Source organism: Mytilus edulis, chromosome 13 (genome assembly GCF_963676685.1).
Source record: "Mytilus edulis chromosome 13, xbMytEdul2.2, whole genome shotgun sequence".
Taxonomy (NCBI): domain Eukaryota; kingdom Metazoa; phylum Mollusca; class Bivalvia; order Mytilida; family Mytilidae; genus Mytilus; species Mytilus edulis.
In genome coordinates, this window is record NC_092356.1 from 59,628,745 (window position 1) to 59,643,008 (window position 14,264).

Below are 14,264 nucleotides of genomic sequence, written 5' to 3' on the forward strand. Positions count from 1 at the left end.
GGTGATAAACTGCCATTTTGACATATGTTGCATTGGATTGTAGTAGATTATTAAATATTTGTGTAACAGAAGTCTCATTGAAAATATAAAAATGATCATGAACGTGGTAAAAGAGAAAGCAGTAAGAAATTCCTACTTGAGTGTTATAATAAATTATTATATGTGTAAAAAAAACGAAAAAAAACGTAAACACTAGAAACTATTACAGCAAAATGCATTGAGTGTGTAGGTAAATGTAATATATTTGACTAGCTTGCTTGTTAGTTGAACGATGTAGTCATTTTAAGTAAAGATATACTACCATCCTTTCGTAGTAGTCTACTTGGCCAACTGATTTTACAGGAAATCTTAAAGTGATTGTACAGTAAATTCGCAAGCGATTGTATAGTCAAGAAAGATTTCCGGCATGGAGAAAATGAACATATTTTGATTTCTACTCGGACAATGGCTTTGAAACTTTCATACAAGCAAGACTACATATCAAAAAAGGTACATGTGAAAATTCTGGTAGTAACGATTGGGTTTTCGATGGTTATTTGACATGTTTGAATGCTGTTCTGTGACAGTTTTGATCGTTCTACTTGGAGCTCCTCCATTCTACGGAAAACGTTGGATGCATATATATATTTTTTTATTATCTATTTGGTTCATATTTACATATAGAATGTTTTAGCTACCAAACACTTGAAGCAGAAACGTTAAATAGTAACATTAGAGTTCACCAAAGACTTGTTATTTTTCAAATGTCGCAGCCCCGCTTGACAGTCTCCCGAATGACCAAGATATTAGAAAACCGTACAGTTCCGTTCCCACACTATTTTCTTTTGAATAATAAAAAAGACATATGAACGCACATACAATGTAGCAATATGTTATAAGTAGATGCAGACAACTGTAATGATTTCCAATGAGACAACTTTCCACCCGAGATCAAACGACGTAGATGTCAACATAAAGCCTTCGACTATAAGCAAAACCATACAATTAAGCAAGTTATAAAAGGTGCGACAGAATTAAATACCAAGCCACTTTAACATTTTGTTTTCATATTATTTGATAATTCATAATATTTATTGAATACATTTTAATAACTACATGTAAGTTGCTTTATTTATAATAGTTAAAGAACATTTTTTGTTTTCTTATTCAAAGAAAATAATCTCAACACTGAATTGTGACCTTTTGTCTAACTTTTCGTCCTACATTCGTACTATCGTGGGTTTTGGATAGAAAGTTGTCTAATCGGCAATGTGCCACATCTTATTTTAAAATGGGTTAACTGTCACTTGAATTTCTATTCAAAAATGACTATACATATAAATCCGGATCTGGTGTACTAAAAAAATATTGACACCGTATGTTTTTGGCATAACATCGCGGCCCCAAGTTAAAAACATTTCTGTTTAATATTAAATTTATATTAAGATCCATTTTGTTACATCGTGTGATCAATTTTATTTGGCAATCGCCAATGGAAGTCAGCAGGTTTAAAGAACATCAGTTGTTCGACCTATTAGTCAAATGCGTTTTGTTTAAATACACTTTTTCACTTTTTTTGGTCTTTTGAAAAATGTTGTTTGTGCTGTTTTTAGACCCTTCTACAACGAAATTTGTTTTACATGCACACGTACAAAAATAGCGGTTTTTATCCAACGCAATCATAGGTTTGAACGTAGATTTCAATTTAGACCCGTATATATACAGTAGCATTGATTCGAATGCCGGCGAGGGAAGAACCAAAAATTTGCAAAAGCAAATATACAGATCTAACATTGTTGGGTTGATGTTTAGACATGTAACTTCATATATATAATGTTACATCTGTAAATTTGCTTTCGCAAATTTGATTCTTCCCTCGCCGGGATTCGAACCCATGCTACTGTGATATCGTGACACCGAATCGCCTGCACTGCAGCCGTCCCGCTAGACCAAACGACCACCTGGCCTCTACAAATAATAGATCTTTCGCTGGCCGTGTGTTACCTTTCCACGTCAGTTTTAATCTAGCGGCGTACTGCAGTACATGATATATAAGGCATGAAGATGTTATTGTTACAGATCAGCTAAATTATCTATAGTAAAGGATCCTGAAAAAAATGTAAGATACAGTCACATATATATACAACTCGTCTAAACATCAACCCAACAATATTAGATTTGTAAATTTGCTTTCGCAAATTTTTGTTCTTCCCTCACCGGGATTCGAACCCATGCTTCTGTGATATCGTGACACCAAATCGCCTGCACTGCAGTCGTCCCGCTAGACCACACGACCACCTGGGCTCTACAAAAATAAAGCTTTCAGTAGCCGTGTGTTACCTTTCCTCGTCAGTTTTAATCTAGCAGCGTACTACAGTACTTAAAATATAAGGCATGGATGTGTTATTGTTACAGATCAGCTCAAGTATCTATAGTAAAGGATTCTACAAATTAATGTAAGATACAGTCACAGAAAATAATTATATTTATAAGTACGTCTGAGTCAGTGACAACTCTACAACAGATTTATCCATCGGATAACCATCAATGATGGTGATACATGGCTGTGTAAAATGCGTTTTGTTAAAATATATTCTTTTAATGTTTAGTCTTTATTGTTGTTTGTTTTGTATTTAGACACCTCTCCCCAGAAATATGTTTTGCATGCACACATATAATAACTGAGAGTTTTTATACAACGCCCTCGTAGGTTTGAACGTTGTCTTCAATTGAGGCTTGCTTACATATCCTAGCTAGGCCTTAGCTATTGCCTGAGATTTTAAAATTTAATTATTTGCCATGCTTCCAGACAGGATAGAGTTGTACGCAAAATATCCACTGAGACCACGTGGTTAAAGTATCAAGCCCTGTCGACAGATTTCAGACCAAGTTGACTTTCAACAAGTAAACTTGCTACATTTCCAAAGCAAGTGCATTTGTGAAAAGTACACTTAGTTAGATACAAACAATACAAGTATACTTTCAGTAAATGAGAAAGGTGAGAAACAACCCGACAAGTAAACATTATTAGCATGGAAAGTGAACAAAAACAACACCACAAGATGAGAATAAAGATTTTGTTCACTTTGTTGATATAAACTTGTTCAGAAGATGTTAACAAGTGCACTTTCAGAAAGTCGGAAAGTTTAGAAAACAACTAAACAAGTACACAAAATGAAGTATACAAGATGTGTTGTAATGCTACTATCAGACTAGTTTTATGTTACAAGTGAACAAAGACCATGTACACAAGACGAGTCTTTACTTTTTGTTCACTTTGTCAAAGTCAACTTGTTCAGAAAAAGTTAACAAGTACACTTTTTGAAAGTCGGAAAGTTTAGAAAATAACTAAACAAGTACACACAATCAAGTTAACAAGGTTGGATATAATGCAACTTTACCACTTATTTATGTCAACAAGTTGAGCTGAGAACTGATCAACTCGTGACTATTATAAGCTTCCATAGTTTTATGTTACAAGTGAACAAAGACCATATACACAAGACGAGTCTTTACTTTTTGTTCACTTTGTCAAAGTCAACTTGTTCAGAAAAAGTTAACAAGTACACTTTTTGAAAGTCGGAAAGTTTAGAAAATAACTAAACAAGTACACACAATCAAGTTAACAAGGTTGGATATAATGCAACTTTACCACTTATTTATGTCAACAAGTTGAGCTGAGAACTGATCAACTCGTGACTATTATAAGCTTCCATAGTATACCTTTTTATTTACATCGTTCACATCGTATACATCGCAATGTTAACAATATCGTGTCAACATCGTGTTTTTATTGTGTATGTAGATTCTATACCGTTGACTTCTGTTTACATAGTTCACATCTTATACATCGCGAGTTGACAATATTGTGTCAACATCGTGCTTATATTGTATATATAGAGTCTATACCTTTCTGTTTACATCGTTCACATCGTATACATCCATCGCGATGTTGACAATATCGTGTCAACATAGTGTTTATATTGTATATATATATATATAAAGTCTATACCTTTCTGTTTACATCGTTCACATAGTATACATCGAAAGTTGTCTCATTTGAACCTATACAGCATTTTCTTATATGTATACATCGCTTTGTTAACGATGTCAACGATGTAAACAATATATAAGAGTTCAAACAATGTTAACGAGGTTGACACGATATTGTATTAACATTGTGTACATCGCGATGTTAACGATGTCAACGATGTAAACAATATATAAAAGTTCAAGCAACAAAAGTTGAAACAATGTCAAATATTGACACGACATCGTGGTTACATTGTATATATCGCAATGTTCACGATGTCAACGATGTAAACAATATATAAGAGTTCAAACATTGCAACGATGTTGATACGACATCGTGTTAACATTGTTAACATCACGATGTTAACAATGTCAACGATGTAAACAATATATAAAAGTTCAAATAATGTCAACGATGTTGACACGACATCGTGTTTACATTGTATACATCGCAATGTTAACGATGTCAACGATGTAAACAATATATAAAAGTTCAAACAATAAAAGTTGATACAATGTCAAATGTTGACACGACATCGTGTTTACATTGTATATATCGCAATGTTAACGATATCAACGATGTAAACAATATATAAGGGTTCAAACAATGTAAACAATGTTGACACGATATGATATCGTGTTAACATTGTAGATATAGCGATGTCGACAATATTGAATAAACATCCTGTACTGGACATGAATGAATTTTTTTACACACAAAAGTTTATCATTTTATGATGATATTCCTTTTGGGTTTTTCTTACAGTATGTGTATTTTTTTACAATGCACGGTTTTTTATGTAATGATGATCAATGAAATTTATCTATACAGGGTAAATACATACAAAACATATGAAATTTGCTTTTCTTCATTTGAAAACGTTTTATTTGAATCATATATTCTTAAAGTTTTCATCGCGTTCCTTTATTCATCCATGATGAGTTTATAGCAATAGTGCATTGTCACATTCACGTCTTATGTCTGTTTGGGTAGCTCGTGCATATTTTGACCATAGAATGGAACTAGTAACTGATCATAAAAATCAGGAGTTAACCGACATGTAGCTATAAAACTAGGTTTAACTCACCATAATACATAATGTCAGCTTTCCTATTGATATTTTTTTTTTATATCTTTGTAAAATATCAAAAGCGATTGCATATGGAATTAACATCTCTAAGTTCAAACGATTTTCAAGATGCACTATCAAGGTGTTTTAGTTAATGAGTTGGCGTTTACCAGAAAGTCATTGAACCACAAACCCGTTTGAGTATAGGTGAAGTTATTCCTTTGCTAATTTATGATCGGCATCATGATTTGGTTGATCGTAGCCGAATATCTATGTCACATTTGACTATTAAAACTTTTCAAGCCACGATTCCTTTCTATTTTGCTGATAATGACATCCTCGATAAAGATAGGTAACGATCAACCGGAATCATCGAATTAGTAAATATCTTATCAGCACGACCGGTGCCACATGTTTGTTCTCCTTAAACCTTAATCGTTCTAACAAGAGTTATAAGGAAAATGAACTGCAATCTACAAAAACAAAGGTTAACGATCATCATCATGAGTTCGTTGACTAATATGAGGCATCAAATGCATTTTTTGTTATTCTATTGGTTGTAAAAGCTTTCATAGTGCACACACATTTATTATGAAGCACTTCCGCGTGTCTTACTAAATGTGCTTCATTCAGTGCTAGTATATTCCATTGAAATTACTAAAAGAAACACTCAGTTTTATAATTATAGAATCATATTTCATGCTGCCCTCAGTCTCATTAAACATTTTGTGTTCGTTTAATTGAGTCATCCGGCATCAATTTAAAATGGCTGAGCGGAAATGGAAAAATAATAACCTGTATCTTATATGAATGTATATTAAAAAAAAAATTTTTAATATATCAACCAAAGAAGACTGAATTCATAAATAGTGTTACATTAATATATACATCAAGATTACAAGAAATGATTTATTGGCCAATAATTGTTAATCATAAATGACAATTTACTAGTTAATTATCAAATGAACAATGTTAAACCCTGTCCGTCTTTCAAATCACGAAATTTTGTCATTATTGTTAGGATAATTGTATTAATGATCATATGCAATTTGCGGGAAGTATTTGTGGCTGATCATTGGATCTTGATGTAAAATTCATCTTTTCTAGGGAAGTTTGATTATACCAAGAATTTATTCTTGATTCTTCAAAAACATCCGTGACTTATTAAAAGAGCTCCGGAAATTTCTATTTGCATGTTAAGCTAAAATGAAAAAAAACGTTACTCAAAATAGCAAAGAACGGATATTTTGTGAAATATTGTCAATAATAAAATTACCAAAAATGCACTCATGTTAACATAGTTCTGAAAATTCTGCGAATTGATCGTAATTTGTGGTAAGTTCATTTTAGGATATTTACATAACCACTTGTCACTATGAAACGGTTGTTATCTCGGCAGATGAATTGAGACTATGATGTTTTACATTAAAAGAAATCAGAACTTACAGAACTTATCAAAGTGTGTAGTTATAGATTTTAGAAGTAGTGGGAGTAAATATCGCTGAACATCAACGCTTGTAACCTTATTTAGATTTTAAAAATGAACAAGTATTTGGCGGGTTAATTATTACTTTATAAATAATACTAGTAACTTATAATGATATCAAGCGATGTCCAGTCCTCATTGGTTGTTAAGCCATTTTATCGTATGGGAAATATTTGCAACGTGTTATATAAAAAAAATATACTATTTTGCACATAACGGTATGTCCTGATGTCGATAAGTCAAAAAGCTGATAGCAGTTATCGTTGATGTTTTTATAAAGAAAGAGATTGAGTATAACTGGAGTGATTATGATTATAATACTCTTTGTAATTCATAAAATGAAATAAAAATGTTAAAAAGTTACTCATAATGGAATCACCCAATGCTCCTTTTAACAAGGATATAAGTATGAGTTTAAACCCCAAATACAAAAAAATCATCATGAAAATAATATAAATTTGTTCCATTTGAAACATATACACTGATTTGTATTGACTGTTCAGTTGATGCTATGAATAAAGTAAACCTCTGTTAATTTCGTTGTATTCATCTCTGTGGGATTTTATTTACAATTAGCTTGTAATTTGTGTTCTAATGAAGTATGTTATATCTCTAAGTGCATATTTATACATGTTCAAACTTGTAATATTGTTTTATAACCTGAATACGTAATTTGTAAACCTAGGTTCTTTCTTTTTATAGTTCTCAGTGTATATTTATTTTGAAAAAAATGGCTTTAAAGCAGATTTTTAATGAGAAGGAATTTTCATAAATTTGCATCACCGACGCGGTAAAAATTTATATTTTAAAATATCAAAGATTTAAGATTCTATAAGATCAACAGTATTGCAGATAATTAGTTTAGATAGAAATTAATTGGTAAACATGCTTGTTCTGTTCATTGAACATTGTAGTTTCTTTTGAAAGTGCTATGCACTTTTATTATTTTTAATGAAAGACTTTTATCATTTTAAATTAAGGAATTATCATCATAATGCAATGCTCTTTATATTCTTTCACTTTGACTATATTTTTTTTAGTTTTGTCAGCTCTTCTGCGTTTGTATTTGGTTTTAGAAATTTTGATATTTTGACCCAAAGCAGCACTGAAGAGACAGTGATTTTGTCAAAATGCACAACTGTCGTAGAACAATTTGTACCATGTTTGTTATTTTTTGGAGAATGTAGCCACATAAATTGGATTTCGACTCTATATTTTATTTTATGCAGGCAATAAATACATCAGCATTATTCTATCATATTTAACATATTTTATAACTCTTTGTGACACCATAGATCAACTACATTTTTATGCCCCATTTATGGGCATTATGTTTTCTGTGCGTCCGTTCGTCCATCTGTACCGCTTCAGGTTCAGTTTTTTGTCGAGATAGTTTTTGATGAAGTTGAAGTCCAATCAACTTCAAACACTTAGTAAACATGTTCCCTATGATATGATCTTTCTAATTTGAATGGTCGACTGTTAATAGAAAATGATAGTGCAGATGGAGCATCCGTGTACTGGGGACACATTCTTGTTTGGGTCATTTTTCGTTTTCATGCCATGGAATTGTCAGTTCGTTTTTGTCTAATAATTTATTGAAGTCCAAAACGGTCTTTTTTACTTTACAATTATCTAAAAAGTCTGACCAACAAATAATAAAGTAATGTTCAGTCTTTGATTTGTTTCTATTAATGGCGGTAGATTAAGTATCGTTCACGCTGGTAGTAAATTTAAAACTCCTAGTAGCCGTTTAGAGAATTCCGTACGTTGTTGATTTGTCCATAGACATCTTGATTGTATGCTTTAAGCAAATTTTCTAAACAATACTGAATTAACCGCATAGGATAAGTAAGAAAATTAGTTTAAAGACTAATAATAATTTACTGTTAGTCTTTTAAGAGCTGTTCTGATAAAAATGACCTTGTCGGATCAAAAGATAAAAAAATATGTTTTGTGATTTTTTTAACCAAACAATAGGGCATGTAGGAAAAAAACTCAAAACATAAGTTAAACGAAGACTTCTGAAGTTCACGAGCACTAGCGAGGTAATATTGAACAATCTCGTAAATATACGCTATACAAACATCGCATTTTAGTCAGATTTTTATGTATAAAACAAACTCGAAAGTTACTTCAAATAAACAAATAATTCGTGTTTGATTAACTATAAAACAGTGCTATAGTTTTATATGAAAACGTTTTTTTCATTTAGACATTTATGTATTTCCTTTGACAAAGTTTTTTCAATTAAACAGCATCTTTTTAAATGGATTTCTTTAATAAAAAATAATTTGAATGATTTATTGTATACTATATTACGTTTCCTTGTCCTGGCAAATAGTGCGTTAATATAAAAACATACCAAGGACATGTATACATGATAAATGGGTTAGAAAGTTCATTAACAGCGGGTTTAGAATTTTCTAGATTGAACATCAGTAAATAAATGTTGCCTTAATTAATCATTACAGTCCATAAATCGTTAATTAAACATCAAACATTCGTCCTGCTGAATGTTTAGTACGATAATCAACGTAAAATACCTTATAACCTCCGTGTAAGGCGATGATGCAAATGTATTTAAGAGGCGAGGCATTTGAACTATTCAAGTGAATTAATGCCTATTAGATGCAATTTGTGCTATGTTTTACATAAGTCTTGCTTGTGTAGATAAATTGTTGTTGGTCAATTTATTCTTGTATGTGGTATCAGCTAGCGGCCGTGTTAATCCATCTTATGCCATTTTCCGTTATTTTTTAACATTTTATAATGAATGGAACCGGGTAAGTTTAAATTTCTCTTGTATCTTATAAAACAACATTTATCCGAAACTTTTCTAAAAAAAAGCATTTTTCAACGTATGTTTCAACTGGTTGATGTAAAGCATTCGTGTACGAGTACTATAGTTCTTAGTGGGTTCCAAAGATTACCAGATTACCAAATGCATTGATAACGCTCAAAGAAAAATTAGGTCAAAGTATAATACATAAACAATAAAATGACGAACTTAGCATTTTTTTTAAACTTAAATGAACACGCTATATTATATAATAATTTAAACACATTAAAATGAAATTTCAAATATTTTTACAAACAAATATTAGTTGTCTAAATAATAATTGAATGTCGTTTAAAGATTTCTTTATACATTACACATAGATATAATGCTTCAATTTTATATATCGTGGATGTTTAGTAAATTATGAAGGTACACAGGCAAATTTCAATCACATCAATTGCACGTGAATTTAAATTCATGTGAATCTTACATGAATTTCACCTCATACGAGCTTATAGTTTTCTATGTTGTGTCATGTGTACTATTGTTTGTCTGTTTGACTTTTTCATTTTTAGCCATGGCATTGTCAGTTTATTTTCGATTAATGAGTTTGACTGTCCCTCTTGTATTTTTCGTCCCTCTTTTATACATGAAACTCACATGAAATCAGTTTTATGAGTTTCACGTGAATCTCTTGTGAAACTCATATGAATTTTACATTAAATCACGTAAAAAAAAATCATGTGAAATTCACATCATTTTTTTTAATAGGGTAATTTAAACAACATCCAAAACAATCATGAAAAATATCAATTATTTTTATTTAAATATCACGTGAAATTCATGTGAAAAATTTCCCATCAGATTCATGTGAATCTCAATTCACGTGAAATACACATGACAATTTTTACGTGAGTTTCATGTATAAGCTCGTTTGAGGTGAAACTAATGTGAGCAAACTTAACCTTTGTAAGTACTGTTTTATATAAATAGTTTTAGAATCATGTCGACATATAAAAATACCATAAAAAAAAATTCAACACCAACAAATTAATTCATACAAATCAGTTTTTTGCTGGTCTATGCATATTTTGCCTACGCCCGTCTCGATGTCTTAACATTTGGTAAACTAGCCCCTTATCTATTTAGATAGCCTGATAGGATAAAATGCTCTCTTAGGTCTCATTAAAAAAAATCAATGGTTGATTGAAACCTAATCAAGTTTTTATGATATTAACTACGCATTTTTGTGTTATATATATGAAAGTGTTTAACGACCTTGACTGGCTTTTCAGCCCTCGCACGGTCGGTGGCTTTTTGTGTTGAAATGACCGACACAGTTTTATATTTGGTGATTATTGTAAATGGAAGAGGAATATATATATATCTAATTTTACTTTTAATGTCTAAGATACTTTTTATCGTGCCTTAGTTTTGAGGTTAACATCATTAATATAACATTACTAAATAAGTATTATCAGACATCAATTGATTTAAAGATGTTTGCGACTGTAAAAGCAATTTTATCTTTTTGTTTTGGGGTATTGTTATCTGTGTTCCCTGATATTTCCGTATTTAGTTTTGTTTAATTATAAGAACATAATATGTATTTAAAAGAACATTTAATGTTAATCGTCAGTCCATACTAACTTCATTTAATTCACAGCAATGTCTTAGAGTAGTGTTACACGGTGTTGCTCAATTCCCAAATACCACTTTTTTTGCAATTCATACCACTTCTTATTTGTTTCCTTCTTTTTTTAGTCTTTTCTTTTTCTTCTTTCCACATAATTACACATTTAAATGATAAATAATCAAAGAACTCAAATATAGAAAAATAGTCAACGAATGACCGAACAGCGCATTTATTCACGAATCCATGTTGTGCATTGATAAATTATCAGTGTTGTTCTGTCATGAAGTATCTTAAAATTCGTTTACAACTATACATCAATATCTACTAACGGCACTCTATATTGCAAAATTTAAATTTTGGTATCTATAATGAGTTTATCTATACATTCCTGGTTTCGAACGTTTAGATTTGAGCGTCCCTGGTGAAGGCTTATCAACAAATATTCTCTTTCGACTCAGTAATTTTAAGCTATATCTTATTTTTTCAAGTTTGTTACAAGCATGGTGAAACATGACTTCCTTGTATGAATCGTGATGAATTTATCTGTTATATGTCTGATATGCAATGAAAGTTCACCTTGTTATTTAATGGAGCAATATCAGGCATGGAAATAAAAAGACATTTGCCATTTTAAAAACAATCATGCAAAATTTGTTCTTTTAAGATAGCACTGATCTTCAACATCTGATGGTAGTTATGACTATATTAAGGTCTTACTAGTCATTATAAAATGAAAATAAAAAAGAGGAAGAAATTGATTTACCATAATGAGAGGGATGATTTATTTTGAGAAAACTTGAAATATAACCGTTAATGGATAAAACACGAGGTCTTTAAAAAGCGTAATAACAGTTTAGTACATTAGAGTCTGTGTGTACTTTGTCATTTGTTTAGTCTGTAAAACGTTTAAAAAAAATAATAAATAAGTTATAGAATAAAACGAAATGACACAGCAAACCATACACGAGACTTTTTTTTCATTATGACGCGAAGGGTATGTTTTATTGCATAGGATACTTCTATCGGTCAAAAACTAAAAACCTCCATTATTGACCGTTGATAGGTTTAAAAAAAATGGTTGATTCCTTGACAAAATTAAATGTCTATATTATTGTCAAACTTAGTTTAATCGAAAATACCTCCTTATTTCAAAAACAAGTCTGTACCAATCATTTCTTATACCTATACCAAATCTATTGCAACTAAAATTTTCAATTACAAACACGTTTTGCAGGATCTCAGTATTGACGACTTCAAGACTAAACCTCCTGATTGCACTTGTGCTAGTTCCCTATTCGCATATAATCCGGCTGGACATGTTATTACCGGTGACCTCAACATTGTTAATAACACTTCCCTACCAAATGTGTTATCGAAAGGTCCAAAATATTGTGAGCCGAAATCCATCAATTGGAAAAACAACTTTAAAATTTTGATGGATTCCGTCGAGGAAGAAACTGAATGGGTCTATCAATGCTCATGCTACGTCAATCTTTAAAGACCCTAATGTTGCAAAAAACTTATCCTACCTTCATGACAAATATGTTGTTGTCCCCGCAGATAAAGCCCCAAACAACATCGTTTTTGTGTGTAAAACTCATTACATTAACTGCTTGATAAACGAATTAGGTATTGACAATTCACTTGGAAACCCAACATATACCCTCACGACACTTACCAAAGAGGAAATCATAGATAATCGTATGTCTGTTCTATGTTGCTTTGGAATTTCAACCAAAGATGATGAACTTTAAGTGTCCTTACAAACAACGGTATATTGCTGGGTCGTCTAAGTGCTCCACGAAACCTCTTTCTAAATTATTAACATCTATTTTATCAGCAATCAAAGATGGGCTTCAAAGTTATTGTGAAACTGCCTATTCTAGAGGTGGCGTGAATCAGATGTGGATACTTAAAAATTCCAAAGATCTTTTAGAGTACATACAATCTAACTCTCTTTCGTCTTGTAATAGTATAAAACATTTGACTTTTCTACACTTTATACGAGTATTTAACATTCCAAACTAAAAAACAAATTGAAAAAGTTAGTATTGCTTTGTTTCATAAAAAAGAATGGCCAACGAAGATACAAGTATCTTGTCTTATGAAGGGATAAATCCTACTTTGTAACATATCACTCTGATTCAAACAAAAAACTCTCTGAAACTGACATTATCAAGATGCTTAATTTCTTGATTGACAACATATTTGTTACTTTTGGCGGGCGTGCTTTTCAACAGACTATTGGCATTCCAATGGGAACGAATTGTGCTCCTCTTATTGCCGACTTGTTTCTTTATTATTATGAGGCTGAATTCATACAGTGACTTCTTAGAAAGAAAAATAAGAAGTTAGCAATATCCTTCAACTCTACTTTCCGCCTTATAGATAATGTTCTTTCACTAAATAATTCAAAATTTGGTGACAATATCGAACACATCTATCCCATTGAACTAGAGATAAAGAATACAACAGATACAGTTCAGTCGGCATCATAAAACTAGAAAAAGAGGGTCGATTAAAAACAAAACTTTACGCCAAGAAGATGATTTCAGCTTTCCAATTGTGAACTTTCCATTTCTAAGTAGCAGCATTTCAGCAGCACCTGCATACGGTGTATATACCTCCCAGTTGATACGATATTTCCGTGCTTGCATTTCCTATCATGATTTTCTAGATAGAAGGTTGTTGCTCTTAAGACAGCTATTAAATTAAGAGTTCCAAATGGTGAAGTTAAAATCATCTCTTTGTAAATTTTACGGACGCCATCACGAGTTGGTTGACCGTTATGGAATAACCGTTTCACAAATGATATCGGATATGTTCCTTACGTCGTAACTACAATCCCCTTCCCTTTCATGAATGTGACCTACCGAATAAGACTATTTACCGGATTTGTTATCTCATAAGCAACACGACGGGTGCCATATGTGGAACAAGATATGCTTACCCTTCCGGATCACCTGAGATCACCCCTAGTTTTTGGTGGGGTTCATGTTGTTTATTCTTTAGTTTTCTATGTTGTGTCATGTGTACTATTGTTTGTCTGTTTGTCCTTTTCATTTTTAGCCTTGGCGTTGTCAGTTTATTTTCGATGTATGAGTTTGACTGTCCCTCTGGTATCTTTCGTCCCTCTTTTAGGTAAGCGATAGTATATGTATGTAGATGACTGTTTGGTCTCGAGCATCACTGAAGAGGCATTGATTGTCGAAATGCGCATCTGGTGCAGAACAAATTGGTATCGTTTATGCTATTTGTATAAATGTTTTATTAATTTGA

At 31.7% G+C, this 14,264-nt stretch overlaps 1 protein-coding gene across 1 annotated transcript in view; it reads left to right on the forward strand.

Annotated features, from left to right (window-relative positions):
* The window catches only part of LOC139501521 (uncharacterized), a 50,814-nt gene that overhangs the window by 18,006 nt on the left and 18,544 nt on the right, over positions 1 to 14,264 (forward strand). The gene's annotated exons all lie outside the window — the stretch shown is intronic.